This window comes from Tachypleus tridentatus, chromosome 6 (genome assembly GCF_004210375.1).
Source record: "Tachypleus tridentatus isolate NWPU-2018 chromosome 6, ASM421037v1, whole genome shotgun sequence".
Taxonomy (NCBI): Eukaryota; Metazoa; Arthropoda; class Merostomata; order Xiphosura; family Limulidae; genus Tachypleus; species Tachypleus tridentatus.
This window is the reverse complement of record NC_134830.1, coordinates 44638752-44656355: the sequence shown is the minus strand read 5'-3', so window position 1 is coordinate 44656355 and position 17604 is coordinate 44638752. Positions and strand designations below refer to the sequence as shown.

At 32.3% G+C, this 17604-nt stretch overlaps 1 long non-coding RNA gene across 3 annotated transcripts in view; it reads right to left on the bottom strand.

The window, feature by feature from the left end:
* The window catches only part of LOC143252367 (uncharacterized), a 90431-nt gene that overhangs the window by 53510 nt on the left and 19317 nt on the right, over window positions 1-17604 (bottom strand). For all 3 annotated transcript variants that reach the window (XR_013028959.1, XR_013028957.1, XR_013028960.1), the window contains exon 2: window positions 754-923. This is a non-coding gene — a long non-coding RNA (uncharacterized LOC143252367). The remainder of the gene's footprint in view (window positions 1-753; window positions 924-17604) is intronic.

Here is a 17604-nt window from a genome sequence, read left to right as displayed (position 1 = left end):
TTGGCAAAAATAACACTATCTAAATATATTTGTTTTAACCAACTATTACTAAATATGGGTTAATATATTTATAATTTACGGGTCAGAAACGGTGCTTACAACATCGATTCATACAAGGTTAAAAATATTTGTTTTAACCAACTATTACTAAATATGGGCTAATATATTTATAATTTACGGGTCAGAAACGGTGCTTACAACATCGATTCATACAAGGTTTCACATTTTGCAAATCTATTTCCCTCTCTCTCTATGTTTGCATTGAAAGTTAACTCAGAAGGTTGAGGCTCGACATAGCCAGGTGGTTACGGCGCTCGACTCGTAATTTGAAGGGCGCGGGTTCTAATCCCAGTCACACCAAACATGCTCGCCCTTTCAGGCGTAGAAGGTTATAATAAAACGATCAGTCCCACTATTCGTTAGTAAAAGAGTAACCGAAAAGTTAGCGGTGAGTGGTGATGACCTTCCCTCTTGTTTTCCACTACTAAATTAGGGTCGACTAGAGCAGATAGCCCTCGTGTAGCTTTGCACGAAATTTGAAACAAACAAACTAAAAAGCAGAAGGCTGAGCAATATAATTATTGCCAGGACAACACAAATCACGATATCTAAATCTCGTGCAGACACTAGTCATCACAGTACCGTAAGAGATTGTTACTTATGAGTTGCCTAACTTTGTATATCATATGTTAAATGGTCCATTGAACAATTTCTTCTTAATCACCACAGTATATACAATGCAACTGGACTTACCTTTGAAACATAGAAAAACAGTTGTTTTCGGGCTGTAATCTCCATAAGTGTAGAAACTAATGGAAACACGCAAAAACAGTCACGTTTGTTTAAGAGCACAGTCACCACAGTGAGTATCGAGCCCCGGATCGTAGCGGTGTAAGTAAGTTCGTAGTCTTATCGCTGTCCTACTGGGTGACCATGAAAATAATAATATCAGAACATATTACTTTATACGTCTTTATATTTCTTAGAATTATCTCTAATTTAGAACTCTTAGACTAAAGGGAAGACAGCTATTGAAGAACAATGACCTCTTCCCTAATAGAATACGTTCACAAATTAATTATAACTCCTGCAGAATAACTTTCAAACAAAAAAAGAGAGAAGACGAAGAAAAAACACATTTTAATTTAAAATATAAGTGCTTTGAAATAATATAGCTACCAACTATAGAGCATAGTAAAATTACTCAAAAATGCACGGGGAAAGCCTAAGTGCTAACGTATTGGGCTGAGAATCAGAACGTTCACTGTTCGAGATCGTGAAATGCCCGCTAAGACGCACTGTACATTTAGCTGTAGAGGCATTTTATAAGTTACAAACTTTTCCGCTATTCAATTAAAAGTAGATATATACAGAGTGGGCCTGCACGTGACGTCACAAAGCTTTCCGTTTCATTCATCACTGTTCAGTGTCTCGACATATCTTTCTTCATTCACATCGTCCAGATGATATACAGCGTCTTATAACATGATATTAGAAGAAAGATTTGTCATTTTCCACTTAAGACGAATTTGACTTCCAGTTGACCTCCACTATAGCAAAGTAAATTATAAAACATATGATTGTATTTACGTCAGTGCAAGCTCTCTGTAGGGAACCGAAATTGTTGCTGATTGTTTTCCTTCTGGTCAACAGGTTAATGAACCATGGGAGCATCTCGTCAGTCCATTTAACCCGTGCGCGCGTAATATGCTGTTGAGGTTTTAAAAAAACGAACAAAACTAGTCCAGATTTATTATTAAGGTCTCATCACCCCTAGCTGTGTACGTATAGAAGTGTATTTTCAAGTGTATCAACTTTCTAAGTTAGGCCTCTTAAAGTTACTGACACGAGCTGAAAGTAAACATAGAGGAATAGATAGTTATATGTGCAAATAGGAAAGTGGATGATATGGATTTGTCTGGTCAAAGGAAACGTGAAAAAAGCATTTGTGACATTGCCAAAGAATATTTTACAAACAAACATTTATTAGAAAAAGGAAACGGAAACTTAAAAGGATAAAATATAATGAAAATAAAAGAGTTTAGGATTAAATTAAATTAAGTAGAAAAATAAAGCAAAAAAATCAAACCAGAATCAAAATGTAGATTAAGAGAAATGAAATGAATGAGAAAACCAGAATCAAAATGTAGATCAAGAGAAATGAAATGAGTGAGAAAACCAGAATCAAAATGTAGATTAAGAGAAATGAAATAAGTGAGAAAACCAGAATCAAAATGTAGATTAAGAGAAATGAAATGAGTAAGAAATCCTCTGGGCGGGTGGAGATGAAAGGAAAATTGAGACTTCCAAGCAGCGTTTACTGTGTTAAGTTGAAGAAGTATAAGGTTAGAGAACTCTTCGAATTAAGAAGCACATTGTTCTCAATGATTGGATCAATGATAATTATGTAACTGGAGAAGGATATTTCTTTCAATCAAACTACGTGACGATCGGATAGGTAGCCTCATGTTATAAATACAGTGTGTGCCATTGAGATGAAAGAGAAAGTCTAGACCAACGATACAGGCTATGACCACAAGGCTATGTTTAAAAGTAGTCGAAAAAGGACTTCCTGGATTCCAATTAAAAAGAAACGCCCCTTAAAATATATCTAAACTTTATAGAATATTTACGTTTATGGAGCATGAACCATTTACATATCTTGCTCTTTTTTATTAGTCTTCTTCATTAAATAATTTCTGCGCATCTTACAAGGAAATCAAGGTCAAAGGTCAAATACATTTTGATAAATGACAGTGCGCAATATCATGGTAAGAATTGTAAGTGGAAAGCTATCGTTAGAGTTCAAGTACACGGTTTACATACCGTAATCATCAGACTTTTGTTAGTTAATCCATGGTGATGTGATATGTAAACGAATATTGTGTTACACAAAGCAAAATGTATCGGTAAATCCACTACAGAATGGGAAGTGACCCTCAGTGGCTTATAACACTAAAAATCTGGTTTCGATACCCGTGGTGGATATAGCACAGATAGCGATCGTGTAGCTTTGTGGTTAACAACAAACAAACTAAAAACTATGGAAAGATGTCTGCTAAAACTTGCGTTTTATTTCATGATTTTTTGATATATCTTATGATTGCCTGTCAAGTTTTTGAATTAGATCCGCTATCAAGAGCCTTTGAAAGGTTGTCGAGAAGCGATTTCGGAAGTAGTTGCTATGTTAAAACAATGCAGAACATTGGGGGTTCTATTCGTTCAAATGTTGTGCCCTTTGGCTCGTATTATTAAACGATCGGCAGAAACCGAACACAGGTGTCAAAAGTGGCGCCACAGATCTCTTCCGGCAGGATTAGCATATGCAAATCGTTCTTATAAAGTTCAATGAACCCTCAGTGTGTATGAGGAAGTATCGGGGCAAAACACTTTTAACTGACATAACTAGGCGAAGGGAAGTATAACTATATCTTACAGTAAGTTGATGTGTTTTTTTACATAACAAATTTCCTCGACTCAAATATGAACCCGAAACCTTCCGCACGCCTTCAAACGACTACTACAGTGTAACAGACAATAATGAAGCTGAGTACATTATATTAAAATGATTTTAGAGCTTCACCACGTCGGCCAGTCATGTTCTGTCTGACAACCATGCATCTTCATAATATTACTGCAGTGTATTTTCCATTGTAAAGGCTCTATTGTAAATACGTGATGTCATATGTAAACCACTACATCTACTTCTTTTTTATTCTCCATCTAGTAACACGCTCGCACTTTCAACCATGTGACTAAATACTACAATTCGTTAGTAAAGAGTTGGCGGTGGATGCTTTTAGGTGGTTTCTTCCCTTTCGCCAGTCGCTCGAAAATTAAAGAAGATGATAGATAGCTTTACTACCTTTGTCGTAAATAAACAAATCTTCTATATTCTAAAGACTGCTGGTATTAAATTTTTATTAAAATAAAGTTGAGAACAACGTTTCGACCTCTTAGGTCATCTTCAGGTTAACAAAGAAAGAATTTGCATCTTACCGTTACCGAGCACATACATACCTCAGGGACAAGAGTGTAAACGGGTACGGAATTCTAGAGGGCGTTGCAGTTAGATGTTAGTTTATTAATTAGTATAGGTATAATAGTGTTCCTTTATATTAGTTTAATTTTGGTCTGAGTTGTTGTAAAAGTAAGGCTTCTTTGACTTTGCATTTGTTTGTATTTAGTACGTTGGTGTTTTTTCCGGTTTTATTGTGCTTACTTGGTTCGCAATGTTCAAAAATGTGCGAAGGTGGTTTTTGTTGGTGTTATTTTTTTAATCTGATTTCCATTTCTCTGACTGTTTCTCGATATAGAACTCGTGACACTTGTTGCATTGTATTTAATGTCGGTGTTGTGTTTGTCAGTGTAGCTTTATATAGTATGGGCTTCAGTTTTGTACATGATTTTTTAATGAATTTAGTGTTTACTGGAATGTTATGTTATAGGTTTATTCAAATGTTGATTATTTTATCGCAACTATCAGAAACATATGGTATGCAAAAGTGTAGAGTTTTGTAGTTGTTACATTGAATTTATTATTGTGTGTTTGTGTTGTTGATCTAGGCTTGTGTGTATGTATTATTTTTTCAACGGTTTTTGGAGGACATTTGTTGATGATGATGAATTGTTGTTACATTTGGTTTATTTCATCATTAACTTTATCAGGTGAACATAGTTTTGTGGCTGTGCTTATTTGGTTTATTGATATCTTGAGTTTTTGGTTTGTTTCATGTGCTGAGTCCCAGAGAATGTACAGTCTAGTAGTCAGCGACTAAAACTACATAAAATAAGTACTTAATTATGGGTAATCTCGTGTCACCAGTTATAGCCAACATTTTCATGGTACAGATTGAATCTCGGCGATCAATTCAGTTTTACGCCCACCGCTATACTGATACATATATGTTGACGATACAGTTGCTGGATTCACATCTACAAATCACACAATTAGTTTTTCAACCATATTAACTCCATACACCCCAACACTAAGTTCAACTGTGAACACGAGAAAACTAACCAAATAACATTTCTCAACTTTAAGATCACAAGAACCGATACAAAATTCAAAACCGAAATATTAAAAAAAAATCACCCATACTAGAATACAGAAATCCATAGGCGACTTGACCGGTATGCCTTGATTTGTAATATTATCAACACCCGTTTCATTCTTCAGCTAATTAAGGTGTGAGATAGTTGAACGAATACGTAGTGCAAGCAATCTGTGTGCACGTGACTTGTGTCGTTTTTCCAGACGGAAATTCTTCTCGTGTACGTTCCGTATTGTTGCTTGGAGCACTTGGATGATTTTTGCCACCGACCTTTTGAGTGTGGATCCTCACATGTTAGAAGACACTGCATTTTTGCTTTTCATGGTAAGGGTACAGCCTATTGCAGGTCTTTTTTCCAGGATGGGGCCTGGTAAAACAAGCTGATCCATAATCTTTTATTTCCCAACGAAATTTAGTTCAATGAACAGATTTGTCTTGGAACAAGTAAATCCTTCATATGAAAATATATTTTCAGCCCCGATTGCATGAATAATTTTCGTTGAAAGAGGTCGCTACACAACGCTTTTCAAAAGCACTCAATTGTTGGAACATTAAACAATGCTAAAATTTAGTTCTTATAAATCCCTTTCCACCGTAACTCTACTTCGGCTGTAGTTTTCATGTAACTTGCCGACTTGAATATTCAAACTAGATTATACTATTGTTTGTTTGTTATTTGAATTTCGCACAAAGTTACTCGAAGGCTATCTGCGCTAGCCGTCCATAATTTAGCAGTGTAAGACTAGAGAGAAGGCAGCTAGTCATCACCACCCACCGCCAACTCTTGGGCTACTCTTTTACCAACGAATGGTGGGATTGACCGTCATATTATAACGCCCCCACGGCTGAAAAGGCGAGCATGTTTGGTGCGACCGGGATTCGAAACCACGACACTCAGCTTACGAGTCGAATGCCTTAACCCACCTGGCCATACCGTGCCGGGATTATATTAAACCCATTTTATATAAAATAACGTACTAAATCTCTTTTAGCGTCAGTCTCACATGCAAATATGACAAAACTGGAAATTGTGTTTATTAAGTGTTTCGCGTAATAATATCAATATTATTTTCGCGCATCGAAAATACTCTTGTTAAAAAAATAATACGTTAAATATTATTGGTAGCCACATGATGTCATGAATGAAATGCCAGCAGTGAAGCAATTGTTTTTCTGTTTGCACAAGAATTATTTGTACCCTTTGACTGAAGAGAGAGCACAAAATGTGAGATGAATATAACATAAGTATTTGAAAATTGTGACTTTCAAAATCTGGCAGTATTTAAGCTGTAGGTTATTGTTAAATAACGTTTATGAAGATAGAAATTTTGTAACAAAGATATAACATTGCATATAAACATAATACATTAACGAGGGTTTGTAATTTGTATTCCTGTGATAATTAGTTCCTGCTTGTCATAAAACTTTGAGTTCGGTTGGTAATAAACATTTACATTTTAACAGCACAGGAGTAAAAAGAGAGAGGTAACAAAAGGCTTATCATTCATAGTGATATATTTAATTGTTTCAAAGTTCTCTCAAATGGTTAAAATATTAGCGTATACTTTGTTTTTTATAATAAAGTCAATACTTTAATGACAAACAGAGAATGGTTCAGTGCTGTTTTGTTTAGTTTAGCTATCGGAAAGTTGCACAATGTGCTATCTGACTTTTGAATAGCTTGGGGAATCGAACCACCGATTGTATTAATGTAAGTCCGGAAACGTACTGCTGACCCATCAGGAGACCCGCTATGGCCAGGTGGTTAGGGCGCTCGACTTGTAATCATAGGGTACGGGTTTGAATCCCCGTCACACCAAATATACTCTCCTTTTCAGCCGTGCAAGTGTTATAAGGTGACAGTCAAACCCATTATTCATTGGTAAAAAGTAGCCCAAGAGATGGCAGTGGGTGGTGATCACTAGCTGCTTTCCCTCTAATCTTACACTGTTTGATGGTTTACTTCATTGTTACTTGTTTTGATGGTTTTCTTCATTACCGCGTGTTTTCACTGTTTTCTTCATTGTGACTTGTTTCACTATTAAGTGTTTTGGTGTTTTACATTATTATTACATGTTTGATGTTTTACTTCATAATTACGTGTTTTGAATGTTTTCTTCATTACTTCATGCTTTGACGGTTTACTTCATTTCTACTTGTTTGATTCTTCACTTCATTATTGTGTGTTTTGACGGTTTTCTTCTTTGTTACTTATTTCATTACTACGTATTTTGGTGTTTTACATTATCATTATGTGTTTAAAGGTTTATTTCTTTATTATGCGTTTTGATGGTTTACTTCATTGTCACGTGTTTTGACGGTTTTCTTCATTACTATGTGTTTTGATGGTTTATTTTATTGAGACTTGTTTTGATGATTTCTCAATTAATGCGTCTTTTGAATGCTTACTTCATTACTGCGTGTTTTAACGATTTATTTCATTGTTACTTGTTTTGAATGTTAACTTTATTATTGCGTGTTTTGACGGCTTTCTTCATGGTTACTTATTTTGATCGTTCACTTCACTACTACGTGTTTTGACGGTTTCACTTCACTACTACGTGTTTTGACGGTTTACTTGATTGTTGCTTGTTTCATTATTACGTGTTTCGGTGTTTTACATTATTTTTATTTGTTTTTGATGGTTTATTTCATTATTACGTGTTTTGATGGTTTACTTCATTATAACAAGTTTTGATGCTTTTCTTCGTTACTGCGTGTTTTCACTGTTTTCTTTATTGTGACTTGTTTCACTATTAAGTGTTTTGGTGTTTTACATTTTTATTATCTGTTTGGTGTTTTTCCTTCATTATTTCGTATTTTGATGTTTTACTTCACCACTGCGTGTTTTGATGGTTTTCTTCATCATTACGTATTTTGATGTTTTACATTGTTATTATATGAATGATGTTTTTCTTCATTATTACGTGTTTTAATGGTTTACTTCATTGTTACTTGTCTTGATGGTTTACTTCATTACTGCGTGTTTTAAAGATTTACTTCATTGTTACTTGTTTTGAATGTTTACTTCATTATTGAGTGTTTTGACGGTTTTCTTCATGGTTACTTATTTTGATGGTTTACTTCATTACTGCGTGTTTTACGGTTTTCTTCATTGTTATTTGTTTTCATTATTACTTGTTTCGGTGTTTTACATTATTATTACGTGTTTGATATTTCTCTTCATTATTACGTATTTTGATGCTTTACTTCATTTTTACTTGTTTCATTACTACCTGTTTCGGTGTTTTACATTATTACTATGTGTTTGATATTTTTCTTCATTATTATGTATTTTCATGCTTTAGTTCATTGTTACGTATTTTAATGGTTTCCTTTATCGTTACTTATTTTGATGGTTTACTTCATTATTACGAATTTTGATGGTTTACTTCATCCTTACTTGTATCATTACTACCTGTTTCGGTGTTTTACATTATTATTACGTGTTTGATATTTCTCTTCATTATTACGTATTTTGATGGTTTACTTCATTCTTACTAGTTTCATTACTACCTGTTTCGGTGTTTTACATTATTAGTATGTGTTTGATATTTTTCTTCATTATTGTTTATTTTGATGCTTTAGTTTATTGTTACGTATTTTGATGGTTTTCTTCATCGTTACTTGTTTTGGTGTTTTACTTCATCATTACGTGTTTTGAATGTTTACTTCATTACGTGTTTTGAATGTTTACTTCATTACTGAGTGCTTTGACAGTTTTCTTCGTGGTTACTTGATTTGATGGTTTACTTCACAGCTATTTGTTTTAATAGTTTTGTTCATTATTGCTTGTTTCGGTATTTTACATTATTATTATTATTTGTTAGTTTACTTCATTGTTACATGCTGTAATGGTTTACTTCATTGCTACTTGTTTTGATCTTTTATTTCATTGTTACTTGATTTGGTGGTTTACTTCATCTTTAAGGTGTTTTGACGATTTACTTCATTGGTACTTGTTTTGATGGTTTACTTCGTCTTTAAGTGTTTTGACGATTTACTTCATTGGTACTTGTTTTGATGGTTTACTTCGTCTTTAAGTGTTTTGACGATTTACTTTATTAGTACATGCTTTGATGGTTTACTTTCATGTTCCATATTTTGAGGGTTACTTCATTACTTCGTAGTTTGACGGTTTACTTCATTGCTACTTGTTTGATTCTTCACTTCATTATTGTGTGTTTTGACGGTTTTCTTCTTTGTTACTTATTTCATTACTACGTATTTCGGTGTTTTACATTATTATTATGTGTTTAAAGGTTTATTTCATTATTATGTGTTTAAAGGTTTATTTCATTATTATGCGTCTTGTTGGTTTACTTCATTGTTACGTGTTTTGACGGTTTTCTTCATTATTATGAGTTTTAATGATTTATTTTATTGGTACTTGTTTTGATGGTTTAAAAATTAATGCGTGTTTTTACGGTTTTCGTCATTAATGCGTGTTTTGACGGTTTTCTTCATTGCTAGTTGTCTTGATGGTTTACTTCATTACTGCGTGTTTTGATGATTTTCTTCATTGTTACTTGTTTTGAATGTTTACTTCATTACTGAGTGCTTTGACGGTTTTCTTCATGGTTATTTATTTTGATGGTTTACTTCATTATTACGTGTTTTGATGATTTTCTTCATTTCTGCGTGTTTTAATGATTTAATTTATTCGTACTTGTTTTGATGGTTTTCTTAATTACTGCATATTTTTACGGTTTTTCTCATTGTTACGTGTTTTATTATTACGTGTTTCGGTGTTTTACATTATTATTATTGGGTGTTTGATGGTTTTATTTCATTATTACGCGATTGGATGGTTTCTTTCATAATAACGAGTTTTGATGGTTCACTTCATTACTGCGTGTTTTGATGGTTTTCTTCATTGTTACTTGTTTTGATGGTTTACTTCATTGTTACTTGTTTCATTATTACGTGTTTCGGTGTTTTCCATTGTTATTATGTGTTTGATGGTTTACTTCATTATTACGTGTTTTGATTATTTTCTACATTACTGTGTGTTTTCACTGTTTTCTTCATTTTACTTGTGTCACTATTAAGTGTTTTGGTGTTTTACATTATTATTATTATATGTTTGGTGTTTTCCTTCATTATTTCGTATTTTACTCAACTACTGCGTGTTTTGATGGTTTTCTTCATTATTAAGTGTTTTGATGGTTTACTTCGTTGTTACTTGTTTTGATGATTTTCTTCATTACTGCGTGTTTTGACGGCTTTCTTCATTATTGCTTGTCTTGATGGTTTACTTCATTATTACGTGTTGTGATTGTTTACTTCATTAGTGCGTGTTTTAAAGATTTACTTCATTGTTACTTGTTTTGAATGTTTACTTCATTACTGCGTGTTTTGACGGTTTTCTTCATGGTTACTTATTTTGATGGTTTTCTTCATTCTTACTTGTTTTGATGGTTCACTTCATAACTGCGTGTTTTGACGGTTTTCTTTATTGTTACTTGTTTCATTATTACGTGTTTCGGTGTTTTACATTATTATTATGTGTTTGAAGATTTACTTCATTGTTACTTGTCTTGATGGTTTACTTCATTATTACGTGTTGTGATTGTTTACTTCATTAGAGCGTGTTTTAAAGATTTACTTCATTGTTACTTGTTTTGAATGTTTACTTCATTACTGCGTGTTTTGACGGTTTTCTTCATGGTTACTTATTTTGATGGTTTTCTTCATTCTACTTGTTTTGATGATTCACTTCATAACTTCCTTTTTTGACGGTTTTCTTTATTGTTACTTGTTTCATTATTACGTGTTTCGGTGTTTTACATTATTATTATGTGTTTGAAGGTTTACTTCATTGTTACTTGTCTTGATGGTTTACTTCATTATTACGTGTTGTGATTGTTTACTTCATTAGTGCGTGTTTTAAAGATTTACTTCGTTGTTACTTGTTTTGAATGTTTACTTCATTGCTGCGTGTTTTGACGGTTTTCTTCATGGTTACTTATTTTGATGTTTTTTTTTCATTCTTACTTGTTTTGATGGTTCACTTCACTACTACGTGTTTTGACAGTTTTCTTCATTGTTACTTGTTTCATTATTACGTGTTTCGGTGTTTTACATTATTTTTGTGTGTTTGATGGTTTATTTCATTATTACGTGTTTTGATGGTTTACTTCATTATAACAGGTTTTGATGGTTTTATTCGTTACTGCGTATTTTGATGGTTTACTTCATTGTTACGTGTTTTGATGGTTTTCTTCATTACCGCGTGTTTTCATTGTTTTTTTTATTGTTACTTGTTTCATTATTACGTGTTTTGGTGTTTTACATTATTATTATATGTTTGGTGTTTTTCCTTCATTATTTCGTATTTTGATGTTTTACTCAACCATGCGTGTTTTGATGGCTTTCTTCATTATTACGTGTTTTGATGGTTTACTTCGTTGTTACTTGTTTTAATGTTTACTTCATTACTACGTGTTTTGACGGCTTTCTTCACTGTTACTTGTTTCATTATTACGTGTTTCTTTGTTTTACATTATTATTATGTGTTTGATGATTTATTTCAGTACTATGCGTTTTGATGGTTTTCTTCATTACTGCGTGTTTTGATGGTTTACTTTGTTGTTACTTGTTTTGAATGTTTACTTCATTAGTGCGTGTTTTAAAGATTTACTTCATTGTTACTTGTTTTGAATGTTTACTTCATTACTGCGTGTTTTGACGGCTTTCTTCATGGTTACTTATTTTGATGGTTTTCTTCATTCTTACTTGTTTTAATGGTTCACTTTATTACTACGTGTTTTGACGGCTTTCTTCACTGTTACTTGTTTCATTATTACGTGTTTCTTTGTTTTACATTATTATTATGTGTTTCATGGTTAGTTTCATTATTAAGCGTTTTGATGGTTTTCTTCATTACAGCGTGATTTTGTGGTTTCCTTCATTGTTACTTGTGTTGAATGTTAACTCATTACTGCATGTTTTGACGGTTTTCTTCATGGTTACTTATTTTGATGGTTTACTTCATTACTGCGTGTTTTACGGTTTTCTTCATTGTTACTTGTTTTCATTATTACTTGTTTCGGTGTTTTACATTATTATTACGTGTTTGATATTTCTCTTCATTATTACGTATTTTGATGCTTTACTTCATTTTTACTTGTTTCATTACTACCTGTTTCGGTGTTTTACATTATTACTATGTGTTTGATATTTTTCTTCATTATTATGTATTTTCATGCTTTAGTTCATTGTTACGTATTTTAATGGTTTCCTTTATCGTTACTTATTTTGATGGTTTACTTCATTATTACGAATTTTGATGGTTTACTTCATCCTTACTTGTATCATTACTACCTGTTTCGGTGTTTTACATTATTATTACGTGTTTGATATTTCTCTTCATTATTACGTATTTTGATGGTTTACTTCATTCTTACTAGTTTATTTACTACCTGTTTCGGTGTTTTACATTATTAGTATGTGTTTGATATTTTTCTTCATTATTGTTTATTTTGATGCTTTAGTTCATTGTTACGTATTTTGATGGTTTTCTTCATCGTTACTTGTTTTGATGTTTTACTTCATCATTACGTGTTTTGAATGTTTACTTCATTACTGAGTGCTTTGACAGTTTTCTTCGTGGTTACTTGATTTGATGGTTTACTTCACAGCTATTTGTTTTAATAGTTTTGTTCATTATTGCTTGTTTCGGTATTTTACATTATTATTATTATTTGTTAGTTTACTTCATTGTTACATGCTGTAATGGTTTACTTCATTGCTACTTGTTTTGATCTTTTATTTCATTGTTACTTGATTTGGTGGTTTACTTCATCTTTAAGTGTTTTGACGATTTACTTCATTGGTACTTGTTTTGATGGTTTACTTCGTCTTTAAGTGTTTTGACGATTTACTTCATTGGTACTTGTTTTGATGGTTTACTTCGTCTTTAAGTGTTTTGACGATTTACTTTATTAGTACATGCTTTGATGGTTTACTTTCATGTTCCATATTTTGAGGGTTACTTCATTACTTCGTAGTTTGACGGTTTACTTCATTGCTACTTGTTTGATTCTTCACTTCATTATTGTGTGTTTTGACGGTTTTCTTCTTTGTTACTTATTTCATTACTACGTATTTCGGTGTTTTACATTATTATTATGTGTTTAAAGGTTTATTTCATTATTATGTGTTTAAAGGTTTATTTCATTATTATGTGTTTAAAGGTTTATTTCATTATTATGCGTCTTGTTGGTTTACTTCATTGTTACGTGTTTTGACGGTTTTCTTCATTATTATGAGTTTTAATGATTTATTTTATTGGTACTTGTTTTGATGGTTTAAAAATTAATGCGTGTTTTTACGGTTTTCGTCATTAATGCTTGTTTTGACGGTTTTCTTCATTGCTAGTTGTCTTGATGGTTTACTTCATTACTGCGTGTTTTGATGATTTTCTTCATTGTTACTTGTTTTGAATGTTTACTTCATTACTGAGTGCTTTGACGGTTTTCTTCATGGTTATTTATTTTGATGGTTTACTTCATTATTACGTGTTTTGATGATTTTCTTCATTTCTGCGTGTTTTAATGATTTAATTTATTCGTACTTGTTTTGATGGTTTTCTTAATTACTGCATATTTTTACGGTTTTTCTCATTGTTACGTGTTTTATTATTACGTGTTTCGGTGTTTTACATTATTATTATTGGGTGTTTGATGGTTTTATTTCATTATTACGCGATTGGATGGTTTCTTTCATAATAACGAGTTTTGATGGTTCACTTCATTACTGCGTGTTTTGATGGTTTTCTTCATTGTTACTTGTTTTGATGGTTTACTTCATTGTTACTTGTTTCATTATTACGTGTTTCGGTGTTTTCCATTGTTATTATGTGTTTGATGGTTTACTTCATTATTACGTGTTTTGATTATTTTCTACATTACTGTGTGTTTTCACTGTTTTCTTCATTTTTACTTGTGTCACTATTAAGTGTTTTGGTGTTTTACATTATTATTATTATATGTTTGGTGTTTTTCCTTCATTATTTCGTATTTTACTCAACTACTGCGTGTTTTGATGGTTTTCTTCATTATTAAGTGTTTTGATGGTTTACTTCGTTGTTACTTGTTTTGATGATTTTCTTCATTACTGCGTGTTTTGACGGCTTTCTTCATTATTGCTTGTCTTGATGGTTTACTTCATTATTACGTGTTGTGATTGTTTACTTCATTAGTGCGTGTTTTAAAGATTTACTTCATTGTTACTTGTTTTGAATGTTTACTTCATTACTGCGTGTTTTGACGGTTTTCTTCATGGTTACTTATTTTGATGGTTTTCTTCATTCTTACTTGTTTTGATGGTTCACTTCATAACTGCGTGTTTTGACGGTTTTCTTTATTGTTACTTGTTTCATTATTACGTGTTTCGGTGTTTTACATTATTATTATGTGTTTGAAGATTTACTTCATTGTTACTTGTCTTGATGGTTTACTTCATTATTACGTGTTGTGATTGTTTACTTCATTAGAGCGTGTTTTAAAGATTTACTTCATTGTTACTTGTTTTGAATGTTTACTTCATTACTGCGTGTTTTGACGGTTTTCTTCATGGTTACTTATTTTGATGGTTTTCTTCATTCTACTTGTTTTGATGATTCACTTCATAACTGCGTGTTTTGACGGTTTTCTTTATTGTTACTTGTTTCATTATTACGTGTTTCGGTGTTTTACATTATTATTATGTGTTTGAAGGTTTACTTCATTGTTACTTGTCTTGATGGTTTACTTCATTATTACGTGTTGTGATTGTTTACTTCATTAGTGCGTGTTTTAAAGATTTACTTCGTTGTTACTTGTTTTGAATGTTTACTTCATTGCTGCGTGTTTTGACGGTTTTCTTCATGGTTACTTATTTTGATGTTTTTTTTTCATTCTTACTTGTTTTGATGGTTCACTTCACTACTACGTGTTTTGACAGTTTTCTTCATTGTTACTTGTTTCATTATTACGTGTTTCGGTGTTTTACATTATTTTTGTGTGTTTGATGGTTTATTTCATTATTACGTGTTTTGATGGTTTACTTCATTATAACAGGTTTTGATGGTTTTATTCGTTACTGCGTATTTTGATGGTTTACTTCATTGTTACGTGTTTTGATGGTTTTCTTCATTACCGCGTGTTTTCATTGTTTTTTTTTATTGTTACTTGTTTCATTATTACGTGTTTTGGTGTTTTACATTATTATTATATGTTTGGTGTTTTTCCTTCATTATTTCGTATTTTGATGTTTTACTCAACCATGCGTGTTTTGATGGCTTTCTTCATTATTACGTGTTTTGATGGTTTACTTCGTTGTTACTTGTTTTAATGTTTACTTCATTACTACGTGTTTTGACGGCTTTCTTCACTGTTACTTGTTTCATTATTACGTGTTTCTTTGTTTTACATTATTATTATGTGTTTGATGGTTTATTTCAGTACTATGCGTTTTGATGGTTTTCTTCATTACTGCGTGTTTTGATGGTTTACTTTGTTGTTACTTGTTTTGAATGTTTACTTCATTAGTGCGTGTTTTAAAGATTTACTTCATTGTTACTTGTTTTGAATGTTTACTTCATTACTGCGTGTTTTGACGGCTTTCTTCATGGTTACTTATTTTGATGGTTTTCTTCATTCTTACTTGTTTTAATGGTTCACTTTATTACTACGTGTTTTGACGGCTTTCTTCACTGTTACTTGTTTCATTATTACGTGTTTCTTTGTTTTACATTATTATTATGTGTTTCATGGTTAGTTTCATTATTAAGCGTTTTGATGGTTTTCTTCATTACAGCGTGATTTTGTGGTTTCCTTCATTGTTACTTGTGTTGAATGTTAACTCATTACTGCATGTTTTGACGGTTTTCTTCATGGTTACTTGTTTTGATGGTTCACTTATTTACTGCGTGTTTTGAAGGTTTTGTTCGTTTTACTTGTTTCATTATTTCATTTCGGTGTTTTACATTATTATTATGTGTTTGATGGCTTACTTCATTATTATGTGTTTTGATGGTTTAGTTTATTGGTACTTGTTTTGATGGTTTTCTTAATTACTGCGTGTTTTGATGGTTTTCTTTACTGTTACTTGTTTCATTATTTACGCGTTTTGGTGTTTTTCATTATTATTATGTGTTTGATGTTTTCCTTCATTATTGCATATTTTGATGTGTTGTATCATTGTTACGCGTTTTGATGGTTTACTTCATTGCTACTTGTTTTTATCGTTTATTTAATTATTTCGTGTTTTATTCGTTTACTTCATTATTACGTGGTTCGATGATTTATGCTATTATTGCGTATTCTAGTGTGTGACTTTGTTGTTTCTTATATTGATTGTTTGCATCATTGTTACATGTTTTGATGATTTACTTCATTGCTACTTTTTGATGGCTTACTTTATTGTTACTTGTTTCATTATAATGTTTTACATTATTTTAATGCATTTGATTGTTTTCTTAATTGTTGCGTGTTTTGACAGTTAATTTCATTGTTACTTGTTTGGATGAATTAGTTCGTTACTTCTGGTATTCATGGTTTGCTTCATCGTTACGTGTTTTTGTATTTCGCTTCATTGTTGTTACACTGAATGAACGCAAATAAAATTCAGTTTTACTGTTAAACTTTAGCACCATATTATCAGTCATTGCTGATATAAAGAATTGATAAACTTGTGTTGAAACATGCGATAAAGCGCCCCCTTTTGTACATCAAACGTGTACTTTTGCGTCGTACTGCACACGGTGGCGCAATTAGACCTTATGGGGCCCATGATGCAAACATGGGATCCCTTTAACTACTGTATTTTACTAATTTAGCGACAGAAAAAACACACAAACCAAACAGTAAAATGAGTAGTTAGGCGTAACAGTTTCTCGTCGCTGTGTTGTCGAGTTTCTGAGATAATTGAGTGTAACTAGCACACCCGTATTAGTAGCCGTTTCTTGTTATTCATAACTTGTTACTTGTGTGGTTGATTCATTTAGCATGTTTCAAATTTCAATAATATCGTTGTTACCTTGTCGACGACAAGTAAAGAAGAACTCTAGATAAATTGTGCAGTGGTGAGCTTTAAAAGGCTACCTGTCTATATTTCTCACCAGTTCTCGGTAAGCCCTATTAAAAGCAGCGACAGTTTGTGCTTTTATTAAAGGCATGAGGCCAAGTATTCGAAGCTACTACGTACACGACTGTTTAGATACAAACGACATGTATGTGTTTCTAGAGTGCGCCAACTGTACAACGAAGCGATGGCCTCTCCTGCCTTTCTACACGCACCTACATGTACCGAAGAAGCAACTTGGCATTATTCGTATCGGAAATCCATACATACTAGCATCTCGTGGTATGGGCGGAGAAGTTTAGGGCTAAATAGACTAGCCGTCTTTGTTCAATAACAACCTTCAGATATATCAGCACGTTAAGTTTCTACAAGTTAATAATAGCTAAGTTGATACTGTTACCAACCCAAATACGTTATATTTGTACAACGTAAAACGAACTTATCTTAAAACTACAAGCAGGTCACTCAAACATTACGGTGC